General features: G+C 44.9%; 1 protein-coding gene and 1 long non-coding RNA gene across 7 annotated transcripts in view; one reads left to right on the top strand and one right to left on the bottom strand.

Annotated features, from left to right (window-relative positions):
• Positions 1 to 23,749, top strand: part of LOC310849341 — a 462,163-nt gene that overhangs the window by 201,589 nt on the left and 236,825 nt on the right. The gene's annotated exons all lie outside the window — the stretch shown is intronic.
• ST3GAL1 (ST3 beta-galactoside alpha-2,3-sialyltransferase 1) overlaps positions 1 to 23,749 on the bottom strand; it is a 112,085-nt gene that overhangs the window by 32,229 nt on the left and 56,107 nt on the right. For 5 of the 6 annotated variants that reach the window (XM_083749350.1, XM_083749355.1, XM_083749351.1 and 2 more), the window contains one exon: positions 11,593 to 11,787. The gene's annotated coding sequence lies outside the window, so the exon portion shown is untranslated. Of the gene's footprint in view, positions 1 to 11,592; positions 11,788 to 12,966; positions 13,073 to 23,749 lie in introns of those variants that run through there. The other variant, XM_083749354.1, reaches the window with a different exon arrangement.

Here is a 23,749-nt window from a genome sequence, read left to right as displayed (position 1 = left end):
ATAATGTAGGGATATTCTTCACAACTGTGAGCAGGGCAGCTGGGTGGGGTAAATGAAGACAAGCAACAACAATGAACTAGAACGTTGTTCCATTCTCCTGCTAAGGCATGCAAATATCCATGAATCTGTTCAACCCTCTTTCATAGCCTTTTGTGTAGGTGGCAACTATGACCTCTTGTGAGAGCAAATTCCATCTTTTAACTATGCAATGTGTGACTAAGTACTTTCTTTTGTCTGTCTTGAACCTTCAAAACGGTGTTCGAAATTAGCCCTAGGCGCCAAGATAATTGCCCGAGATAGAATAAAACGGATAGAATTCTACAGGATGTGGTATTAGTGTGTACAAACAGTCAAGATGCAATGATCCCCAGGCAAGTATCTCCAGATGGTGGAGATGTCAGGAGCCATCTTGGTGCCTAGGCATCTTCACTTGGTCACAGGCAGCCAATAGTCAGATGCAAACTGTGCTTGACGCCTGGCTAATTTTGAACACCGTTTTTGTTAAGTTGTGGGTGAACATATCAGATGACACAGCGATTCTTCAGACAGCTCTTGTTTGTTCACAGGCCAGAACAGAACTGAGCTGAAGGGTTCAGCCAACCTGCTTATCTAGAGCTCAACTACAACGCAACACTAACCACTTTCTGTAACTATCCAATCACTGAACGTCATTTTCAATTCCTTATTTGCATATGTGGACCTGAGTGAAAACTATCTACAGTATCCCCCTGCTGGCCCAGGGTGAGAATTTCAGTACATAACAGTCTTGAAGGTCCAAGACAGACAAAAGAAAGTACTTAGTTACATACTGCATAGTTAAATGAGGGAATTTGCTCCTACAAGAGGTCGTAGTTGCCACCTACATGAAAAGCTTTGAAAGTGGGTGAAACAGATTTATGGATGATAAACGCTCTCAATGGCTACCAGGCCTACGTTGGAGGCAATATGCTTCTGAAAATCAGTTTCTGGAATTGCAAGCATGGAGAGTGCTGCAGCAGCACTCGGGTCCTGGTTTTTCAGGCTTCCCATAGGAATCTCATAGAAACATGGAGTTGGAAGGGACCCTGAGGTTCATAGCTGTCAACTTACAGATTTGAAAATAAGGGACCAGCAGCCTTGAAAATAAGGGATCAGCAGCCAAAATAAGGGACCTGCAGCCTCACCTGTTCCAGACACTCCAGTCTTCCTGTCCTCCTGCAGTCTGGTCAAACTCATGGTGGTAGCTTCGAAAACACTGTCCAACCAACTTTGTAACCAGAGGTTCAACTGAATAGAATCTGAATCACATGCACCACAAGGCCTATGCAGCCTCAACTTAAGATGGCTCCCCGGCCTGGCTTTGCACTGCAAAGTTTGCAGCAGCACGTGCAACAAAATGGCATCCAGGATTCAAAAAACCCCTCAGCTTGCATTAACTAGCCACACACAAGGCATGCATGCTCCAACACCCAGTCGTTCTTAGACTTCTTATTGGGTGAGCAACACAGCCAAGCAACACAGTTGGAGCCTCCCTCCTCCCTGGCCAGCAGGGAGGGAGGGAGAGGAGCTGCTTCCTTTGAAATTTAAGGGACATTTAAGGGACATCCATCAATAAGGGACAGCAGCGGGACATGGCGCTGGAATAAGGGACTGCCCCTTCAAATAAGGGACAATTGACAGCTATGCTGAGGATCATCTAGTCCAACCCCCTGCAATGGAGGAACATGCAGCTGTCCCTTATCGGGATCGAACCTGCAACCTTGGCAATGTGAGCACCACAGTATAACCAGCGCAGCTATCTGAGCTAGTCTGGCAGCTGTGGGAACAGGATCCTGCACTTGATGAAACTCTGGCCTGCTCTAGCAAGGGTCTTAAAGTTGTGGGGTTTTTATTTTTAAGATATATTTGCAAAAAGGAAATCTAAAATTGAACAGAAGGAGAAGGGAAAGAAACTTTGGCATCTGACACTAACAGTAACATTTCGTTCATCTTGAGGCCCTGCTTATAAGATTTCCTAGGTAATAACAAAAAGTCGCATGCAGGTTACGAAACTTGGTGTCTTCCTCGAAGGGTTGTCAGTACGCAGTCTTAACACGACGCCTGCAGTTCATTTTCTGTGCCTTTGCGTCAACGGAAGACAATGGTCACCATGTTGCTTGGCAACGCAGTTATTTTCAAGTTGACAGCTTAATTAAAACCAATGAAGAATTTTGTTTGCAACAGCTGAGTTCCTTGGCCCCTCCCGGATACTCTGCTTCCTCCCAAGTCTTTCCTTTGACAGGAGAGAAGACAAGATGCAGACCTGCCCCCTACACATACAAACGCCCATCACCCCCACTCACACAGCTGCAATTGTGTGGTCCAGCCTTGTTTTCTCACTGCAGAAAAGGCATCTGGAGTAAGTCTGCTTCCTCTCCTATCTCGAATTGTCATGCATGGTCCAGATCATCTTCCAGAGGTCTAACCTGTTACTTTTTTAAAGTCCCATAATTTCACCAGATTTGGTGGCTGGAAGAGGTTTGGTGCAGCTGGCACTTTACCTAAGTGTCGTAAGATGCGGAAGGGTCTTCTGCTGACATGAAAGGAGCCACGCACAACACTGATTCATATCAAGGCATGAATCCCATTCTGTAAGTTCATTCATATTAAAACAAAATCCGACCGGACGCTTTTGTCCTTTGCTTCAGAAACTCCTTCCTTTAATTAGGCTGCAGTAAGAGACTAGGGTGCTCGCTGGAAGGACAGATCCTGAAGCTGAGGCTCCAATACTTTGGCCACCTCATGAGAAGAGAAGACTCCCTGGAAAAGACCCTGATGTTGGGAAAGATGGAGGGCACAAGGAGAAGGGGACGACAGAGGATGAGATGATTCTATGATTCTATGAGATGGTTGGACAGTGTTCTCGAAGCTACCAGCATGAGTTTGACCGAACTGCGCGAGGCAGTGGAAGACAGGAGTGCCTGGCATGCTCTGGTCCATGGGGTCGCGAAGAGTTGGACACGACTAAATGACTAAACAAAAACAACAACAACAAAGAGACTAGGTATTCACTAGCTTCTTTGGCCCCAGATTTTGCTCTCAAGACACATGTGGCCACCCCACCAATGTGGCTTAGCACATCTTGGCCTGGTCAAAGCCTGGATGCATGACCACTTGGGAACTACATGTACCCTGCCCAGGGTTCCATGCTGGATGAAAGCTGGGCTATAAATGGCAGGAAATGATTTTTAAAATCAAAGACACCCCACAGTACCTCAAGGATCATCATCTGAGGCCCTTCTTCATGTGCCTTCTCTACGAGAGGTCCAGAGGGTGGCAGCACAAGAACGGGCCTCCACGTTTGTGTGATGCTCTCCCCAGAGAAGACTCTCGGGCACCTTCATTACATATCTTTATGCACCAGCGAAAGAAAGTTCCTCTTCTCCCAAACCGTTGCTGTTTAAACAATCTAAGGCCTTTTAAACTGTGCGTAGGATGGGTGAGCTCTTGTTTTGTTTGCTATTATGTTATGTATTTTTATACTGTAAATTGCCCTATGATGAAGGGCGGTATAATAACAGTAATATATCCGAATATTTTTTACAGGTGTATCTAACTGATTTATCACTTATATGTTTGCTGCCTGACAGATGGAAGGGACCCCCCCACCCAATGTCTCCTGGTAAACAACATGAAAAACAGCCATGTTAAGCGGTACCTCAGAGCCAACTCCGTTTTGCTTCTCCTGCTCCAGAATAAAAATAAATTCCCTGGCAAGTCTTTTCCGCTGTTGGTTTTGACCTGGAACAACGTATCGGGGCCAGGAACTGGCAGAGCCTCATTCATCACAATGAAGAGGATTGAAAGGCTTTTAGAATTATGCGCCAAGCATCTGAGATGTTAACCGTTTGAGTAAATCAATGGTTATCGCATCTTATCAGTGTACAGGCTCCTCGTAACAGGCTTAGACCAGCTAGCTGGATAAAAGGCTCTTTTCCCGCCGGTAATTTAAGCCGAACATGGGAGAGCTGGCATGCCCTTATTCTTCATGAGCTCAGCGGGTCTGTTGCTGTCAGATGAAATAAATGGCCACCCTCTCTTCCCTCTAACGCTCCGAGAAGGATTCTGGAGAAATTTAAATGGAAAGCAGACATTCTGCACCCTCAGGACACAGCAACAAAACCGCCCCCTTCTCTTTCGCAGTTTTATCTGTAAATGAAACCAGTTTGCAGCAGGCAATCGAGGCTTGGGGCCCCCCATACATACAGCAAGATCTGCCACTCTGCATGAGCTATTTCAGCCTGTCTATCTTTTGGGTTGCCAACCAGGGCATCTAGGCAATTACCAGGCGAAATGGACCAGTTGTCCGACTCTATCTCAAGCTGCTTCACATATCTATGGAATTCACTTTCCTTAGGAAGTAGTTGTGGCTGCCAACTGGGAATGTCTTTAGAGGGGGATTAGATACATTCTTGAATTATAAGGCCACCAACCAAGATGCCTAGGTTCAACTTCCACTCTGCTAAGAATTGCAAGCGGGGGGAAGGCTGTTGTGCTCAGGTTCTGCTTGTGAGCTTCCTAGAAGCATCTGGTCAGGATCCTAGAATGGCCTGATCCAGAAGAATATTCCTTATCTTCTTACGTTAACTGCAAGGAAAGGGGTTGACATATCCCTCCCCCACAGGCCCATTTCAATGTTTGGGGCTACAGTCCAGTGTTATAAACTTAGATATATAAGTTGGGCACTGAATGGCTCCTTAAACCAAGGTTACAGTTGTGACATTAACATATGAGAGTGCTGGAGGTGAAATAGTTAAACAAGTTACCCAATCAGAACCCAGGGGGGTGGGGTCAGAGGGACTATAAAACCAGCTCTGGGAGGGGCGAAGGGGGAGTTTGCTGGGTGGTTGGTTGGAGCGGGAGTGAATTGGGATAGAGTTTGTGGGAGGTTGAGTTAGTGTAGCAAAATAAGCTGAGTCAGGAACAGTTAGGGGCTAGGAAGAGAAGTAAATATCTGAGAGGTGGTTTAGTGAGTGAGAGCAGGTAGCGGAAGTTATAGGTCTGGATAGGCAACCCATGATTGTAATGGACCGATACCATTTATGAAACCACATGCTTGTTAAACTGCAATAAATAAACAGAAGTTTATGTTCCAATTTAAACCTGACTGGACTCAGTATTGTACCAGGTAGGGCCTGGGTGGTGGCAGTAGGAAATAAAGTGATGGCACAGGGATCACTAGATGGTGAAAAGTCCGGGGACCCTGTGTGATCGCCACAACAGTTGCCAAAACTGAATGTCTAGTTGCCATTTGGGGCAAGATAGCTCTAAATTCTTATTTTTCAAATGATGGACTGACTGTGATTGATCCTCAGTTAAACAAAGGACAACCTTGAGCTAGGTGAAGAGCTTTGAAAACTTCAAGAAGAAACATCACTTGATCCAGGGTCTGTCCACATGTATAATGGCCTATTCCAACCTCTTTTGCTTAATGGTGACACGGGCCATTCATAACTTAGGAATATTCTTCTCGACTGTGAGCAGGGCAGCTGGGTAGGGCAAATGAAGACAAGCTAAATCAATTAGCTATAATGTTGTTCACCACTCCTGCTCAAGCTGCACAGAAAGAGCATTCTGGTTCCTAAAATTCAATCCGATTGTGCAGATAAAATATAACGGAGAGAATTCTATAGGATATGGTATCAGTGTGTGAAAATAGTCAAGATCCAAAGATCCCCAGGCACGCACCTCCAGATGGTGGCAATGTCAGGCGCCATCCTGGCACCCAGGCATCTTCACTTGGTTGTAAGTGGCCTACAACCAGGTGCAAGATGTGCCTGGTGCCTGGCTAATTTTGAACACTGTTATACAGTCACTTGATGGAGATGGCTGGAGGTTATGGCTTCCTAGAGACATAAACACATGTGGCATTGAACACAGGAGAAATGGCTCCATGCCAGTGGCTATGTTTGACCTCACTGTTGGAGGCACTGTGCCCCCGTATTGTGCTGGGAATCGCAAGTAGAGAGACAGTTGTTGTACTCTGGGTTTTGCCTATGGGGTGCCCAAAGGCTTCCGGCTGGCCACTGTGAGACCAGGCCCCCAGACCAGATGGGCCTTTGGCCTGATCCTGGTTCTTCTATCTAAATGATGCCTCTTTTTGCCAGTCCCACAGCTTCAAGCTTCTTTCACAAGAATGCGTCTCCTTCCTAACACACAATGCAAGAAATCTCGTTGCAAGCAGACCTCTGGAAACCAGCCAATTATGTTGAGAGGGTGAAAAAGCCACGCAGAAGTGACTTTGGCATCTGTTTGGTCCATGAACTGGGCGTCACCCACCTTGACTCCTTTATCCTTTCCAGCTCATCACTTCCATTTTCATGCAGTGGCAGCCTGGGTTGGCAAGAGAAAAAACCCACTAACACCTGGCAATTAACCAAAGACCTCCAGAGCAAACCTCGCCAGCTGAGTCTTGCTCCGATTTGGGGCATCAATGTTGTTGTTTTTAAAAAAACACCACTTTCCTGCAGGGCGTGTTGGCCCAACTTTGACGGAAGGCCATCTGCACGCCAGGCTGCCGATATCTACTAAGCCAGCCCTAATGCTGCGTGTCATCTGTTCCTCTGTCTCCCTTGCACCCATGAGATAAAAGGACAAAGCCAAGGCATTAGCACAAGCCCCTGGGAGAAGCATCTCAAATTTGCAGCCTGCTGCGTACACCCATTTGGCGGGCACGGCGCCTTGGCAGCAAAAGGACTTTGGATGCTCTCACATTCGGAACAGCAGGGGGGAAAGAGACTAATCTGGTTCAGTGTGTGCCACGTACACCTACTAAGCTGGTCTGCTTAGGCCAGACAGCAGGAATGGCTCTTGGAGGTAAAACATAGGATCACAGGAAACTGCCTTATATATAATCAGACCACTTGCTTATTGAGCTTAGTGCTGCCTACACTGACTGGCAGAAGCTCTCCAGAGTTTCTTGCAGAGAGTCTCTCCCAGTGCTGCCTGGAGGTGCTGAGATTTGAACTCAGGAGCTTCTGCTTTCAAGGCAGAGATGCTCTACCACTGAGCTACCGTCCTTCCCTAAGGTCCGGGGCAGAGACATTTCCTTGCTACTTGAAAACTCAGCTTTCCGACTGACAAAAAGTTAAAGGTCGGGCTTGGGAGGGAAATTTGGGGAAAGTTACATCCTGCAGAGGGGTAGAAACTACTCTGGAGTGTGTTAAACATCTTGAATAATTGCTATTACAGCTAATGTTTAGCTATTTTTCTATTCTTTTATATGACAGTGGTACCTTGGTTCTCAAACGTCTTGGTACTCAAACAACTTGGAACCCCAACACTGCAAATCCAGAAGTGTTCTGGTTTGCGAGCTTTTTTCAGAATCCGAACGTGCTCCGTTTTGAGTGTTATGCTTCCGTTTTGAGTGCCACACTCCCATTTTGAGTGTTACACCGAGGTGTGTCTGTTTTTGCTATTTATTTTGCGTTTTTGTGGCTCTTTTTGTGTGTGACAGTGTAGAACCCAGTTCAGCAACTGATTGACTGACTGTGTGACTGCAGTACATTGTTAATTGCTTTAATTTCATGGATCAATGGTCTCGTTAGACAGTAAAAATCATGTTAAATTGCTGTTTTAGGGGTTGCTTTTAAAAGTCTGGAACGGGTTAATCCATTTTGCATTACTTTCTATGGTGCGCCTTGGTTTTGGAATACTTTGGTTTTGGAACGGACTTCTGGAATGGATTAAGTTTGAGAACCAAGGTACCACTGTATATGATGCAAATGAGATAAAGGGTTTCTTTTTCTGATTTTTAGTTCTTTCTTATTGTTTTTAAAAGTCTGGAACAGATTAATCTGTTTTGCATTATTTTCTATGGGAAAGTGCACCTTGGTTTTGGAACCCTTTGTTTTTCGAAGGGACTTCCAGAACGGATTAAGTTTGAGAACTAAGGTACCACTGTATATGATGTAAATGAGATAAAGGGTCTCTTTTTCTGTTTTTTAATTCTTTCTTATCTGTTCTTTTTCTTTTTATATATATAATTGTGTTTTGCAGTAGTCTATTTTCTTTTCCTTTATTATTATTATTCTTTTAGGATATATTGCTTTTTATAAACGTGTTTGGATTTTAGGACTTAATATGTTAAAAACCTTTAATAAAATTGCTTTTTTAAAATAATAATTTAGAAATACAGTTTTAAATGGAGATGTTGGGGACTGACCTGGGAAAGTTGTGCATGAAAATAAGGCCGTTCCCCCTATCCTTCTTCGTAAACAGTCCCACGTACCACCGCAGTGCAGAAGATGTCACAATCCGAACCCACATCTCCAGCCTGCCCTTTCCAGAAATACTGTGCTTAATCTCCCGAGCCGTACCTCTGCAGGCCAAATCTAGGGGCACGCATGCTACTTCCAAGCGAGCTTGTTATTAACTTCCAAACTCAAGTTGCCCATCAGTTAGGGGACAGATAACCGAGTGCAGCAGAGGCCAAAGATGCAAGGAAGCGCTGGATGTTATGTAAGCGGAGCATCAGAGACAGAAAGTGCTTATCTAAGCTTCCAGCTAGCTTGTTTTACTCCTCTCCATCTCCCCTTTTGTTACAAGAGACTCTTATCTGATCTCTCCTCGTATTTATTGGGTTCTCTAACCCTTTCCTTGCCCTCTTGTGCTCTAAAGTTCCACTGAAAAGCTCTCCAACAGCTCGCTACTTGGAAACCGAAATACTACGCTGCTAAACTGGGACAAGAGTTACAACCTAATCCTTAGGAGGGGGCGGGGAAGAAATAAATGAAATACCCCGGAAAACAGGAACATAGCAAGCTGCCATATACTGAATCACACTTATTGGTCAATCTAGCTCAGGGGTCAGCAAAATTTTTCAGCAGCGGGCCACTCCATTATCCCACAGACCTTGGGGGGGCCCGGACTATATTTTGGAAAGAAAAAAATATGAACGAATTCCTATGCCCCACAAATAACCCAGAGATGCATTTTAAATAAAAGCACACATTCTACTCATGTAAAAACACGCTGATTCCTGCACCATCTGCAGGCGGATTTAGAAGGCAATTGGGCTGGATCCGGCCCCCGGACCTTAGATTGCCTACCCATGATCTAGCTCAAGTATGCTCAACTGAAGGAGCTCAACTGAAGGAGCGTCTCCACCCCCATCGTTCTGATGGGGCGAGATGAGCGCCGCAGCCCCAGAGTCAGCCACAACTGGACCTAATGGTCAGGGGTCCCTTTACCTTTACCCCTGACCGTTAGGACGACTCTGGGGTTGTGCTGCTCATCTTGCTCTATAGGCCAAGGGAGCCAGCGTTTGTCCGCAGACAGCTTCTGGGTCATGTGGCCAGCATGACTAAGCCGCTTCTGGCGAACCAGAGCAGCGCACGGAAACATGATATTTGAATGGCTCCAAATTTCAGCATTTTGAATGAGCGAGAACAAAAGACTCTCTGTCCCATTTCTGCACTGCACACATAATTGCATCAATATATATATAAATAAAATTTTGGTATGCACACATATTTGGTGTGTGTATTTGGGGTACCATAAGAAGGAGGGGCTCTCTCATGATTTAATTCTGCAAAGATTTTATTGGGTGGGTGGGAAGATTATTTCCCTAAGGCCGCCACTCGATGATCCCCCTGCTACTACGATTTTTGCTCACCACGTGGGAGGTATTCTAAAGAAACCAGATTAGCATACATTAGAGAAGCAGTAGGCATGGCATTATCGGAAATGGGGAAATACATTTGAGAGTCACATTCAAAGGGGATTTGCACATCACAAAGCCCCAAGTGTGGCTTCCTGGCTGCGAATCCCAAAGCATATTAAAAATGTTAATGCTGAATTAGGTAGATGGCGATAACTTTGTTGTTGGTGAGGGATCTCAGGGAAGGGAAAATGTGTGGACATTAAAATAAAAGGAATATATAAAAAAATGGGTCCTTTTCCCTGCTTTGATAGATGCCAATTTTTGTTTTCCTTCAAAGCATGAAGGTAATGCGTGCCATCTCTGTTTTGACAGGAAAAGTCCCTGCCACACACACACACACACACAGTTAAAGATTTCCAAGGACCTTGTATTCATACAGGCACAGATTAGAGGAAGAAAGACTTTAATTGAAATGCCGCACACAAGGAATTAAAAAAAATAATGTGTTGATTAATGTTTGCAGGAGCACTGGAGAAAAAGCTGCCTGCAACTGAGTCCTACTCATGAGGAGACTGGCCGAAATTAATGACCATAAGTTAGTTGTGTCCATTAACTTCAATGGTTCTGCTCTGAGTAGGGCTAGCATGGAATACCATTCCCCCAAATGGGAAGCCCGAGTCCAAGTGAGAGATGTCCACAGCAGAAAGGGAAATCTACCTGGCCCAATGAAGGTGGAAGGTTAGTTCAGGGAGAGTTTTGTTGGGTGCTAAATTTTATATGTCTCCGTGTGTAATAATAATAATAATAATAATAATAATAATAATAATAATTGTATTCCAACCTTTCTCAAAAGATCTCAAGGTGTTGTACAACATTATAAAAACACTTAACAGAACATCAATGACAAAAACATAATACAAAACATAATGACACACAGCCTAATAGTAAAATCATCATCCTAACAGTCCTTACACAGGCCATAGATGATGTAATAGCCATTGGCCTGGGTAAAGAGGAATGCTTTTGCCTGGCACTTAAAGAAATGCAGTGACGGTGCCAGGAGAACCTCTCTGGGGAGGGCATTCCACAATCGGGGAGCCACCACAGAAAATTCTTCCTATATGGGAGCCAGTTGACAACAGACACACTGTATTATGTTGAAGAAAAATGACTTAAGATAAGGATCCTTAGGATTCGGAACTATGCTAGTGGCTACAGGGAAAGCTAAGAAAGTAAGGAGAGCCCTGTTGGATCAAACCAAAGGCTGCATCCAACTAAGTTCTACTCACGAGTAGACCCATTCAAAGTAATGGGTCCCAAATTAATCATGGCCACGTCTTTCAATGCTAAGTGCAACTAGTACTGGATATAACCCCCCAAAGGCTCATCTGGCTCAGGCTTCCCCAACCTGGTGCCCTCCAGCTCCCACCAGCCCCAGCCAGCAGGCTGGTCCACCATCCTGTCTCCCCTACAGAGGCCTCCAGGGTGCCTGGAGTGGTCACAGGATACTGACTTTGTTGTGTGCGGACAAAAAAAAATGAGATTGATGGCTCTGGGAAAGGGCAACGTGGCTAGCTAGAATCCTGAACAGGAGGATGACTCCACGCTGCAACATTTTGTTGCGGGCACCACTTGAGTAGATCGATGGTGAATCCTCCTCGAATCGGTTTCCCCCGCCCCCAATTTTAAAGCTGTGGGTCCTAGGAAGGGGGCGGACTGAGCTCTGGAGGTAGAAGAGGCAGAAGTGGACTGGATTTGGAGAGGTTCTTTTGCTAAAGCTAAAACTCTTCTTCTTTGTTACTTTCCTTTTGGCCATTTTGCAATCTCTGCCCAGGGAAGGACTGCTCCTTTAACATTCAACAGCTCTCTGCCCCTCCCTCCCTTTCCACATGGCAGATTCCAGGACGGAGGCTCGCTTGCTGAACCTGCATCCAACTCAGCATTGTGAGAACACAAAGGGTCCCATTTACCTTGCCAGCCTCTTTCACTTGGCTGCTTTTCCAAACACTGGGCGCACTGTTGATGGATTTTCTCCTGCCACGGCAGGTCACCGCTTCTTCCCCTTGTTTTTGCCAAAGCCGCTCTCCAATTTCGCTCTATTCTCCGGTGAATATGCGGTTCTGCAGCAGAGGTGATGTGGGCGCAGACTGGGGGTCTTCGTAGATCTGCAGGGGTGGACAGTAGGGAATTTAGCACTGCATGCAAAGATCAAAACATGTATCAGGAGCAAGTATCTAGTCTCTGTTGACTATGAAAATAAGCTTCGAAATCTATAGGCCTGGTGAAATTTCAGAAGGCACCTGTAGAAGGGAGATCTAAATTAAGATTTCCTATGGAGAGAAGAAGCAAAGTAAATTCACAGGTTGTGTGCAACTTTTTCACAACCTTATGTTCCTGTAGCTTAGTTAGATGAACTTTTGCCAAAAAAGCAAAGAAATGAACTGCCATTTTCAAATCTCTTGAAAATAGGTCACCCTGAAATCAATAAATCCATTTTTGTGTATGTAACTGTATAATGTATTATGTAATATGCAGTGTTTTTCCCCCTAGAAAAATAGGTGCTGGTACTCACCCTGAAGTTGCTGCAGTGAGTGCCATGCTTTTTTAAAAGCCCATATAAAAGAGATGCCGGTACTGAGTACCTATGAGTACCCATTGGAAAAAAAGACTGGTAGTATTCATAGCATGTACACGAAAAATGGAGCTTGCAAATTTTCTGATACTTGTACAATGTTTTGTACATTGTACATCACTTCTTATTGTTTAGAATAAATCAAGGGTCCTGTGCGATATTGTATATTGCCACTGAAAGAAGTATTAAAAATTTAGAAGTTTAGTTGTGTGCCCACAAGGCTTTCTATATAGACAAATTTTTGGATTCTACTAGAATGTTCCAAATAGCTTTAGGACGCTCCAGGCACTATAAAAGTTCTTAAAAGTTCCATAAAGTTTTTAAAAGTGCTAATACGCATGAGAAGTAGCGTCACATATGCGGTGATTGCAACTTTTCATTTCAGAGTGACCTTTTACACAACTGAGAAGAATTAGTTCCTTTTTTCCCCAGTGTTTCTAAGCAAAGGTTCGTCCCTTTATGATTCAGGAAATCATTTTTTTAAAAGTCAAAAAGTTAAAATCCTAGCACGCACGTTTAGCAGAACTTAGACGGGTCATCTTTCATCGGAAAAGAATTTGGCACTGCTGTTTGGCACACAGACTCGTACGTGTATTTTCTGTGCTGCCACAGAATTGTGGCCTGTTCACAGTCCTGGGGCTCGAATTTCAGAGCTCAGGTTTTGGGGACTTTTCCTTGTACCTTAATAAGGAATTGGCTTGGTCCCAACTACCTTATAACCTTGGCAGGCGATGGGACTTGTCTCAGGGGTTTTGACAGTGGTTGATGGTCACAACTGCTAGCCCGCCAACGCAACCTGATCCTAATACTACACACTCCCCCCTCCACCTGCAGCCAAGATGGTGCAGCTGAGTTGTGTAACAATTGCTATGTCGTGAAGCCAGAGGAGGGGAAAGGCACAGCCTCCACTCTGATCTCGGGAGGCTGGCACAGCACTGCCAACCCAAACAAGACCCAGAGCAGACTGAAGATTTATCTCTAGCCCACCATCCTGCATCACAAAGTGGCAGAACCAAACACGTTGAGGACAACCACAAGCGGAAGGGCACAGAAGGCAACAGCTCTCTCCTGGTTCTCGTCTCCATCACCTGGTATCCTAATGTATACTGCCCCTCTCATTTAGAATGATAGAATCCTAGATTTGGAAAGGACCCCATGGGTCACCTAGTCCAGGCATGTCCAACAGGTAGATCGCGATCTACTGGTAAATCACGGGGTGTTCCTGGTAGATCCTGGTGTTGAGATTTCCATTCCACCTTAAGGAGCAGTCGTGTGGAACTGTTGCGTGTCACATGTCTGTTTACATTCCAGCACAGCTTGCTGGGAACTTCCCTGGTGTATAGCTTTTGCTTTTCCCATTCTCTCCGAGAAGACGAGAGAGAGGCAACATGTTTCTTTGACCTGATTTATGATTAATAAATCTGTAGTTGTAGTATGCTTCCACAAGCCTCACTCCTATTCTGTGTGCGCAGTTCAATCTGCTGATAGTGTGCCCTGGCTCTGAAGCCCGGGTCACTAATTTACGTCGGAGCAGAGGCCAGCCTCTGCATGTCAACAGCTGGTTGATCCCTAGCCCTTCAGTAATCTCCTTACAAAAAAGCAAAAAAACCCAAAAAACTTTGGCTTCCTAAAAAAAAAGCTCCACAACTTTGGGTAGATCACTGCCAGTCTTTTTATGACAACAGGTAGATCACTGCCAGTTTTTTTATACTGTGAGTAGATTGCAATCTATTGGGAGTTGGACGTCCCTGATCTAGTCCAACCCCCTACAATGCAGGAATGTGCAAGGTAAAAAAGGTAAAGGCGAAGTCCAGCCAAAGGCGACTATGGACCTGCGGTGCTCATCTCACTTTCAGGCCAAGGGAGTCGGCGTTTGTCCACAGACAGCTTTCTGGGTCATGTGGCCAACAGGACTAAACCACTTCAGGCGCATCGGTACACTGTGATGGAAAGCAGAGCGCACGGAAAGGCCATTTCCCTCCCCACGGCACTGCACCTACTGCACTGGCGTGCTTTCGAATTGCTAGGTTGGCAGGAGCAGGGACCGAGCAACGGGAGCTCACTCCGTGGCGGGGATTTGAACCGCCGACCTTCTGATCGGCAAGTCCTAGGCTCTGTGGTTTAGACCACAGCTCCACCTGCGTCTCACCTGCAGGAATATGTACCCATATGGGGATCAAACCCGTGAAGCTTGGCCTTATCAGCACCATGCCCCAACCAACTGGGCTAACCAGCAAGGCTAAACAAGGCAGAACACGGACATTCCACTTGGTGTCATAACTCACAATGTGTTCTCTATTTATTATGCCGCTATTCATTTGGAAAAAGAGAGTGGTTTAAAACATAAAACTGTACCATAAAAAGCCGTATAAAAAGTTTAAATAGCCCTGTTTTTAATTTTTTTGAAAATGCCGTCTAACCTGGTTATCACCTCCGGCTGAACATCCTGTGGCAAGGGGTTGAATCCAAAGCTAATTCTGCTTAGAGTAGACCCACTGAAACTAAAGGACATGACTGAGTGCCGTAAGAACATAAGGTGAGTCTGATGGATGAGGTTAATGGCCCATCAAGTCCAGCAGGACATGAATTCATAAAGTGTGGCGTAATGGCTTGGAGTGTTGGACTAAGGCCAGGGAGAGCAGAGTTCGAATCCCTCTCAACTCAGCCATGAAGCTCTCTGGGTGAGCTTGAGCCAGTCACCATCTCTTAGCCTAACCTACCTCACAGGGTTGTTGTGAGGATGACATGGGGAGTATGTCATGTAGACTACCTTGAGATCCTTAGAAGATAAAGCAACTGTGATAAAGAAAGAAATAAGGCAGAGGACCTTCTTGGTGGTGGCGCTCTCCCTGTGGAACACCCTCCCAATAGAGGTCAAGTAGATAAATAGCTACACACTTTTAGAAGACATCTGCAGGCAGCTCTGTACACAGATGGTTTTTTATTGGTTTATATTTTATTGTGTTTTTGATATTCTTGGGGGAGCTGCTCAAGGTGGCAGAGGCATCCCAGTCAAGATGGGTGGGGTACCAATAAAATAATACTGACAATAATAATAAAGGTGGTGGCCATCATTAATTAGATGCAACCCAATAAGCCTCACACAGCAGTGACATACAAAGAACTGGAGTTTAAGGAAACAGAAATTCATGTGTTCAGGGTAAAACACCCCTACATGAAATGTATAAGAAGAAGAAGAAGAGTTTGGATTTGATATCCCGCCTTTCACTCCCCTTCAGGAGTCTCAAAGCGGCTAACATTCTCCTTTCCCTTCCTCCCCCACAACAAACACTCTGTGAGGTAAGTGGGGCTGAGAGACTTCAGAGAAGTGTGACTAGCCCAAGGTCACCCAGCAGCTGCGTGTGGAGGAGCGGAGACGCGAACCCGGTTCACCAGATTACGAGTCTACCGCTCTAAACCACTACACCACACTGGCTCTCCACATACTTTCCATATCAGATAGACACCATCTTCATTGTATTTTCAGCATCTGCTGAAGACATTACTCTTTAAAGAAGCCTTCTTAAGTGGAGATTTGTGTATCAGTCAGTATCCGTATTGGAGATTATATCTATCTATCTATCTATCTATCTATCTATCTATCTATCCACACACACACAACCGCAAACACATATACATATACATACTGTATATATACAGATACAGTGGTACTTCTGGTTGCGAATTGGATCCGTTCCGGAGGCCCGTTCGCAACCTGAACAGAACGCAACCCGTGTCTGCGCACGCGTGGGTCACGATTTGCTGCTTCTGCGCATGCGTGTGACATCCTTTTGCGCGACCGGCGAAACCAGAAAATAACCCGTTCCATTACTTCTGGGTCGCCACAGGAAGCAACCTGAAAACGCACATCCTGAAGCAAATGTAACATGAGGCATGACTGTGTATGTATATATATGTGTGTGTGTGTGTGTGTGTGCGCATGCGCAATTGCTTTAGGGAATAATAGAGTGGCCCTGACCTGCTGCTCCATCTCCAGTTCCTAATCAGAGAGTAACACACACACACACACACACACACACACACACACACACACACACCATCTGACTTGCTCTTTTGATCCCCTCCCTTTTGGTCCTGCTTAAAATCATTCCCCTTCACAACCCCTCTGGGGGATTTAAAAAGCAGCAGCAGCAGCAGCAATTTCTTCCAAAGACGTTAACATGGCATTCTCAGATGTCTCCCATGCATAAGCCGTTTCCCTTCCCTCCTTTATTTACTGCTGGAAGGCTCTTATGTTTGAGCCTCGGCAGCCAGAGGAACAGAATCCCCAGCATGTGCGGTTGGTGGGATGTTTGTCTGGCAACGGGGGGAAGGCTGCCGAGTTGCCCTTTTGCCAAGTCTCTTGTGTCTCCTTTGGCACCGTCGCCAGGCATGGCATGAAAGCAGGCAGGGGAGACCTGCTAAAAAGCAAGTGCGGTGGCGAGATCTGAATAGACAATTGTCCAGGCACTCGATGAACAAGATGGTTGGCAAAATAGGAGAGGGGCCAGCTCGGATCAGGTTCTGTATGCATTACTTTTCGCTCTTCTGGCACACAGGTCAATGGGAACCTATATAATTTCATTGCACTTATTTTTAGACTCCAGAGTCATTACCGCAGCTATCTTCACAATGGGTGGCAGGCAACTAAATTACCGCACAGACAGAATGACTTCTGCTGGGTGCAAGGGATCTTCGGCTTCCTTCTGCGCTCTGCTAAATCCACTCTGGGGGATCCCCTGACCCTCTGGAGAGGATTTTTAGGCAGTGGCAGGGAAAGGAGGAGGAAAAGGAAGTTCCATTGTGTTTGTGGAAAGATTTCATTGAATACAACCCAACGTTCTTGTAAGAAAGACCAGCCTTTGTCATCCCAGTATCACCAGCATCACCAACTCAATTTGCATGCCACTTTTCCAAATTATTCTGACAGGGGGGTCACAAGAACAGCAAACAAATAATCAGTGTAGATACACAATGGAAATGACATTTGCCTATAACTATCACTACACAATACAGAATTTGCAAGCTGACAAAACATTGCAAGCAAAATATCCCTAACTGTGATGAAAGGAATGCCGTAGGGTATCTCATTGGTGAAGCATCTGTGTTGCATTGAGAAAGTCCCTGTTTCAATCCTCGACATCCCTCTGAAGCCCAGCAGAGCTTCTGCCAGTCAGTGTAGACAACACTGAGTGAGATGAACCAAAGGTAGAAAACAGCTTCATGTGTCCCAATCATGCACAGACACAAATCCACCCTAACTTGCAAAGGTATCAGCAGTTGATACCTTTGCTGGCAGCTGTACAACAGCCCCCGTCCTTGGGGCTTCTGCAGCTGTCATCTCTGGCTGTCACGGCAACAAACTCCCCCTGGCAGGAAGACTTGCCCACGACTTTCACAGGAGATACATACAGATAGGAAGATGCAACAGTTTGATCTAAACAATTCAGTCCAAAGTCTATCAAAGCATTACAGTAAGGCAGCGGAAAGAGCTGGAGGCTTATTGATCTCAATCAGCCTAAGAGCAGCAGAAAACATGCTCACATTTTCAATCCGCAGAGCCACTCATGAAGCCTGCCGACACTCACAAACGATGGCTAAGCAGGCTGTCTTTTGCGTGGACAAGCTTGCCTCTCTGCTCCCACTTGGGGCATCCTCTAGCAGCAACTCCTCTTTCTCTAAAGTTCCCCGAAAGCAAGATCCCAACACACACATGCATGCACACTAAGCTGTGTGACACAGGAGCAGCCTTTGTAGACGGAGTAAGTCAGGGCCCCGCCTCCCAGGCAAGGTGGAAATGAGCTAAGTAGAAGCAAGGGCCACGTCTTACAGGGCTCATGTTACAGAGACAATGGTTTGCCTGTACAGTGGTACCTCGGGTTAAGAACTTAATCCGTTCTTAACCTGAAACTGTTCTTAACCCGAGGTACCACTTTAGCTAATGAGGTCTCCCGCTGCCGCCACACGATTTCTGTTCTCATCCTGAAGCAAAGTTCTTAACCCGAGGTACTATTTCTGGGTTAGCGGAGTCTGTAACCTGAAGCGTCTGTAACCTGAAGCGTCTGTAACCCGAGGTACCACTGTAATTCTCTACACACCCCACTATAGGACTGATAGGGGCCTCAGGTGTTGGCGATCAGTGTTAGAAATTCAGATATATAACCTAGGCGCCAAATGGCTCCTTAAACCAGAGTTACAGTCGCCAAAACAGAATACCTGGTTGCCATTTTTGAGCCAGGCGGCTTGAAAGTCGTATTTTCCAGCATGACTTTGGGGGTACCTAAAATTCATTCTGATTGTGCAGATAAAATGTAACGGGTAAGAATTCTACAGGATGTGTTGCCAGTGTGTGAACACAGTCCAGATCCAAGGATCTCCAGGCATGCACCTCCAGATGACATCAGGTGCCATCCTGGTGCCCGGGTATCTTCACTTATGCACAAGTGGCCGATTGCATTTTGCACTTGGCAGATTTCGAATGCCAGTGGGGATGTAGATCTGGAAAAGGCACTTTGCATGGCCTCTTCTCCAGCAGCAGTCTGGAAGCACCCAAAATATCTCCAGAAATTGCCCATCTGAGATAGCCTTCAGCTGTTTGGAGCATCGTGCTTATGCCAGCTAGCAGAGCAGAACATGTCCATGCAATGCTTTAGCACACATTCAGTGTGAAACTTCAGTCACAGAAATAGCTTACTGATAGCAGGCGCCCCCGAAACAGAAACCAACACTGGCCTTAGCAATATTATTGGGCAGCAATTGGATATTGTTAGCAATGTTACTGGGCAGGACGCGGGTGGCACTGTGGGTTAAACCACAGAGCCTAGGACTTGCCGATCAGAAGGTCAGCAGTTTGAATCCCCGTGACAGGGTGAGCTCCCGTTGCTCGGTCCCTGCTCCTGCCAACCTAGCAGTTCGAAAGCATATCAAAGTGCAAGTAGATAAATAGGTACCGCTCCGGTGGGAGGGTAAACGGCGTTTCCGTGCACTGCTTTGGTTCACCAGAAGCGGCTTAATCATGCTGGCCACATGACTCGAAAGTTGTCTGCGGACAAACGCGGCTCCCTCAGCCAGTAAAGCGAGATGCGTACCACAACCCCAGAGTTGGTCACGACTGGACCTAATGGTCAGGGGTCCCTTTACCTTTACCTTACTGGGCAGCAACTGGAGATCCCTCTTTTCTCCTGCTGCAAATGCCAATTGGTCCTTAACAAACAAACAAACAAACTCCTCTCTTTCTCTCTCTCCAGTTTTTTAACAGCACTTGAACTGGCTTTGTGCTGTTGGAGAAATCACTGCAAAAACAAACAAACAAACAAACAAACAAACAAACAAACCATCCCTCCATCGCCTTTAAAGAAAATCAGTAATTGGCATTACGATGGAAGGTCTCCGGCATTAATTATAAATAAATCTTAGATTGGCTATAATAATAGTCTGGATTTACAGCCCCATCTTGTACGCCGATGCTTAAACCAGAGAGGTTGTCAACTTGAGAGGCCCAGAAAGTGTGGGTACTGCAGTTTGTGGTTTATGGCCTATTAAAATGAATGTGTAAGTAGCAATAAAGCAAACAATTACTTAGCAGAAAAACAAACTCTCCAGCCTTTATAAACTGATGACACTGGGCTGTGTTTTTAGTTGCCTACGACTGAGCCACCTGCTTTGGTTTAAGCGGAAGCACCCGTGTTTTCTCAGGCAGTGTTTTCCAAGGCTCTTTGCCAGGTTGACTTGTCAGCTCTAGAAATCGAAAATACATGGATCTGGGCAGGGCCCGGGGAGCGGAGGAAAGAAGAGGTTTGGTGATGGAGTCAGAAAGCTTTTGGTGGAACCAGAAACGGAAGAAAAATCTATCCATCTACTGTTTGTTTTAAAGCACAGTTTGTGTATGAGGTTTATTATTATTAATGTTTATTCTTTAAATTTCCCCTAACTGGCAGCTTCGTCCTCTCCGTCTCTTTTCTGACATTGTAATATCATGAAGTTTAGCTGGCAATATATTACGATGTTGGAAAGCAGATATTGGCAATCCCTAGTTGTTTTACTGCATTATACACATTGTAAATTGCATTAAGGCTTTTTTTCCCTGTAGTATAAAACGACATACAGTGGTACCTCAGGTTACATACGCTTCAGGTTATAGACTCCGCTAACCCAGAAATAGTGCTTCAGGTTAAGAACTTTGCTTCAGGTTAAGAACAGAAATTGGGCTCTGGCGGCACGGCAGCAGCAGGAGGCCCCATTAGCTAAAGTGGTTTTTCAGGTTAAGAACAGTTTCAGGTTAAGAACAGACCTCAGGAACGAATACTTAAATAATTAACCTGAGGTACTGCTGTACAAGTCGAATAAATCACATCAGGTAGGGTCAGGCTCAAGTCTGGAATCAGTTTTCTTTGCAATTCAGGAAAGAGAGTATTGGAACTCAGCTACATTAGTAAAGAAACAGCAATCTGAATGTGCTATACATATGCAACAGTTGATGGCGCAAGAGAGCAGGCAATTTAAAAGCACTGTTTTCCATAGAGATTTTTTCTTTTGTTATAACCATCTAATTTCTCACTAATTGAGAAGCAGGTTTTTCCCTGTGTCTACATCCACCCTTGCTCTGTTCGCTGAGACACATCACTGCAATATACAAGCTCTTCCTCCACACACACATTTATCATAATTATTAGCATTTTGCCAGGATTACACAAGCAAGGCATGTGTTAAGTGGCCAGTAATGTAAGCGTACTTCTTCCCTGCTTAAACATTGCTTGGTTCAGATCTTGGAACGGGGGTCCAATTAAAGGCTGAGTCAACATTCTTAAAAGCTGGAAGCAAGTGTTTGACAATGCCAATCAAGGGGAATGTGAGTTTCAAATGCTTCTCGACTCTCTCCCTCGCTCAATTTCATCTTCGCATCAAATGGCAGCTGTGGTGAAACACAAGTCCAGGAAATTCTGCTGGTTCTTATCTCTGAGTGGAGTTTGAAAAACATGGGATGACCTCATACCCCCTTTCCTGACTCTTTCAACCACCCAGAAAGGGAAAAATGCCCAAAAACTCAACCTGTCTAAGCTGTTATCGTAAGAGCATAAGAAAAGTTGTGCCAAACAAGGACAAAGACCCATCTAGACCAGTGTCCTGTTCTCAAAGTGGAATACAGCCATTGTGGCTAGCAGCCACTGGCAGCGCTCTCCTCTACCACTGTCTAATCCTCCTTTAAAGCCATCCAAATCGGTAGCCATCATTATCACTTTAGATTTTTCCCAGAAAATGAGGAGATGTGACAGCTGGGCTTTTATCCCACCATATTTCCCAATCAATCAATCAATCAATCAATCAATCAATGAAATGTCTGAATGCCACAGAGTCTGTAATTGATTGCATTTCCAAGGAGGAAAAAAAATGCAATTTCTTCCACTCTTCCTAGAAAAGCAAGCAAACAAATGGGAGACTGCACTTCTGTTGATGCAGCCTAGAATTGTTGTTGTTTAATTGTGTCCGACTCTTCGTGACCCCATGGACCAGAGCATGCCAGGCACTCCTGTCTTCCACTGCCTCCCGCAGTTTGGTCAAACTCATGCTGGTAGCTTCAAGAAGACTGTCCAACCATCTCGTCCTCTGTCGTCCCCTTCTCCTTGTGCCCTCCATCTTTCCCAACATCAGGGTCTTTTCCAGGGAGTCTTCTCTTCTCATGAGGTGGCCAAAGAACAGCATTAGCTTTTTTGTTGCTGCTTCATCACACGATTGGCTCAACGTTAAGCTTGTGTTCCACCATGACCCCTAGATCCTTTGCGCATGATGGGAGTTGTGGTCCAATAACAGGACTGGCGGGCATCCTAAAAGAAGGAGTGGGGTCATTGTCATCTCACCCATTGGGTGCTCCTGTCCCATATCCAACCCTCTCCGCAGCACCAACATACTCTTCGTACGTTTTATACAAATGTGAAGCAGGTCTTGCAGCCCCAAAGTCTCCCGAGGCTCAAACCTGAGACAAAACTTTTATGTCACCTAAGGGACAGTGCTCTTTTAATTTCAGGGGGCGTATTTATACATGCTGAGGGTAAGGATTAAATAAAGTGCATGTATAAACACACGCCATGCTTATCACTTTCACTGGCAGAACATCTGCCATGATAGATGGATAGCGTGCAAAGAGTTGCATATTGCTAACATCTTTATTTAAAAAAAATAAAGTGTCATTGGTTTTCAAACAAACACAAATACAATAACCTTTAAACACTTATCCAGCAGTACATCTAATGGTGCTTGTTTATCCATTGTCTCTAGATAGACGCTTACACATTCAAAATTCAAACATATTACTTAACGTAACCTCTCGACTAAGAATATTGTTTTTTTTTTTTAATAAAATTTTTATTAGGGGTTTTTACAGAATAAAGTACAAAGACAATAAACAACCTTACTTTTATCTCAACAGAGTTTCATAACTTCTTTGGACTTCCTCACATCTCCCGCTGCCATTTTCATCATCATAGATTTTTTCCATGCAATTTATCATCTAGTTTGCAAATTTTATAACCGCTTATTTAAATATAGTCCTCTGCAAATTTATTTCTCTTAATCTCACTTTACATCCCATTCCGATCCGATTTTGTGGTGGCCAATTATTTATGATCAAACATCCTACTTAACTTTCCACCAAATCACAATATTTTTGTAAATAAGTCTTAAATTTCCTCCAATCTTCTTCAACCCTCTCTTCTCCCAGGTCTCGAATTCTGCCAGTCATCTCAGCCAGTTGCATATAGTCCATCAGCTGCATCTGCCATTCTTCCAGCGTGGGTAGATCTTGAGTTTTCCACTTCTTAGCGATAAGTATCCTTGCTGCTGCTGTTGCGTACAAAAAGAATGTTCGATCCTTCTTTGGCACCATCTGGCCGACAATGCCCAAGAGGAAGGCCTCTGGTTTCTTAAGGAAGGTATACTTAAATACCTTTTTCAGCTCATTATATATCATTTCCCAGAAGACCTTCACCCTGGGACAAGTCCACCAGAGGTGAAAGAATGTTCCTTCATTTTCCTTACATTTCCAACATTTATTGTCTGGCACATGGCATATTTTGGCAAGTTTAACTGGGGTCATGTACCACCTATATATCATTTTCATTACATTTTCCTTCAGAGCATTACATGCCGTGAAGTTCATCCCCGTGGTCCACAACCTTTCCCAATCCTCAAACATAATATTATGCCCAATATCCTGTGCCCACTTTATCATGGCCGACTTAACCATTTCATCTTGTGTATTCCATTTCAACAGCAAGTTATACATTCTTGAGAGTACTTTAATCTTAGGTTCTAACAATTCTGTTTCCAACTTCGATTTCTCCACCTGGAATCCTAACTTTTTATCCTTTTTAAAAATTTCTTGAATCTGAGCGTAGTGTAACCAGTCTCGCACTTTGTCTTTCATTTTTTCCAAACTCTGCAATTTCCAATTATTGCCCTCTTTCTCTATTATTTCCCAATATTTCGGCCATTTGGCCTCC

Source organism: Podarcis gaigeae (assembly GCF_964106915.1).
Source record: "Podarcis gaigeae genome assembly, chromosome: 7".
Taxonomy (NCBI): Eukaryota; Metazoa; Chordata; class Lepidosauria; order Squamata; family Lacertidae; genus Podarcis; species Podarcis gaigeae.
This window is presented reverse-complemented; position numbering and strand designations above follow the sequence as displayed.